The sequence below is a fragment of the Mus pahari genome, chromosome X, assembly GCF_900095145.1.
Source record: "Mus pahari chromosome X, PAHARI_EIJ_v1.1, whole genome shotgun sequence".
NCBI lineage: Eukaryota > Metazoa > Chordata > Mammalia > Rodentia > Muridae > Mus > Mus pahari.
The window spans coordinates 9,694,155-9,696,583 of record NC_034613.1 but is presented as its reverse complement, the minus strand read 5'-3'; positions in this window follow the sequence as shown (position 1 = coordinate 9,696,583).

The window sequence follows — 2,429 nt, the reverse complement described above, 5'->3', positions numbered from 1 at the left end:
GTCTGTGGTGTTTGTTATGGCAGCACAAACTGTCTCAGAGTTGCTCATTGCTGTGAATTGAATGTTTGTGTTCCCCCAAAATTCATAACGAAGTACTATCCCCCATTGTGATATTTTGAGGTGGAGATGTTGGGAAGTGATCAGGTTTAGATGAGGTCACGAGGGTGGGAACCTCATAATAGGATTTGGGCTTTTATGAGGCAGGGATCAAGAGGCCATGTGAGAACTCAGTGGAACACTGCCATCTATCTACAAGCCAAGAAGCAAGACCTCATCATGACCATGGTTGTCCACACCCTGCTCATGGATATCTTAGCCTTAGATTCTTTTTTCTTTTTTGGGGGTGGGAGGCAGTCTCACTTTGTAGTTCAGGCTTCCCTTGAACTTGAGATCTTTTAGGGTGTCAAGATTACAGGAATGTATGAGAATGCCCAACATAATGCCTCACATTTGTGAAGACAAGTAAATGCCTTTTATTTAAGCCACTCATTATACAGTCTCTCTCTCTCTCTCTCTCTCTCTCTCTCTCTCTCTCTCTCTCTCTCTCGCGCGCGCGCGCGCGCTATGTGTGCATGTGTGTGTGATATTTCTTCCTGTGTTGGTATGGAACTCAGGGTTGTTCACGTTCCAGGAAAATATTCTTTCACAGGTATGTTATCTGTTAAACCAACTAAGACAACCATGGTTGTCGCTGTTGTACTGAGACAAAAAAGATGTGAAGCAGTTTGCTCTATAGCAATACAAACCAGAATGACTGGATAGTTGACCCTTGAAGACAGAGGTCATGTCTTTCCTTCTCCATTTCCAGGACTTTGTACATAAATATTCTTCAGAGGGTGTTTTAAATGTGAAGACACTGGCTAAACAATTTGTACACTGAGGGCATAAAAACTGAGCAGCACATCAGGTGAATTATATAACTTTATATAAGCAGGCTTTACAATATCTGTGTGTGAAGCAATATGACAAAACAGATTGTCTTCAGCAGCTTAGCTCTGTTCTTTCCTCTGGCAAGCACAGGGTCTGTGATTGCTTCTACCTCTTTGCAATTGCTCAGTGGCCCAAATGTGGTTAGCAATCAGACCTTTTGCTTAGTTAATCTCCCACAAGGCAGGGGCTATCGAAACATATAAAAATCATCGTGCCTTACATCTGCTTCTCCAATCATCACAGGCTGAGATTTCAAACCATTATCTGTCTATAATGATGCCTCTCTTTTTTTCCATTGTGTTCAGATTGATTGAGTTTGAAAGTCTTGGATCCATTTTGCTGAAAGATGAACCTCCAGGGTTTACAACTCCTCACCCAGGTCTCCATTTGTAGTCATGAACATCTGATTGTTCCCTACTAGTTAAGCTGCAGGTGGACTACACTAGTAAAATAAACACCACTGCTCACATTTGTGTGAGATCCAGAATATTACAGAGATGTTGGGAGGAATACCATGAGATCAGCTGTGGGAAAGCCACACAGTGCTGTTATGATGAACAGAGGCTCTTGACAGAGATGATGTACAACCCACAGTGAGATGTGCTGGGGTGGTGGATGCCAAGAGGCTATACCAGCAGATTTCTCTATTGAACCCAGACTTGACTCTGCTATTCCTACAGCATTGCTGATTGGGGGAATAAACAAAGTAGATTAAAAGAAAAAGATGGCAAAACAGCTCTCTGCACAGTTCAGAGTTAGACACTAGTGTCAGAATGTAAAGTGTCAGTGGGATTGTCATGGTCACTGGGCCAGGAAGTCCTTTCACTCTAATCTGGTTGCTTCTGTTCTGTGTAGTTGAGACTTATAGTGGTGGCACATGGGCAGGCAATCTCCAACTTGGGAGTGAGTTTGCAGTAGATGAGAAAGAAAAGCTCATTTTTCAGCTTGAAATAATTTACCCATGTACAGATTACATGACTTACCAATATATATTCCAATCAGCTTTCTCAAACAGAATGCATACATATAAACAGTAACCAGATCAAAGCTCAAAACCCTGGGGCTATAGAGATGTCTCAGAGGATAAAAACATATATGCTTTTGCAGAGGCTCAAGATAGGGCAAGCGCCCATGTCGGGCAGCATACAGCAAACTAAAACTCCAGTTCTAGGAGGATCCAATGCCCTCTTCTGGCCTCTGTTGGAACCCACATGTACATGGCACCCCCCCACACACACTCCACAAGCAGACACACATATGCACATAAAGTAGAAAAAGATAAACAAGACCTTTAACACCTCAGAGATCCCTTTTACTCTGCAATCACTATCCATATCATCTAGGCTCACTTCTACTATGATACCTAAGTATATCAACATGTTTTGCCTGTTGGGAAGCTTACAATTTTGAATCTGATTTCTGTATCCAGTTTTTGGCTACTTTGTGGGTTCTTCTTTCTACCCTTCCTCCTCCTCCTCCTCCTCCTCCTCTTTCTCATC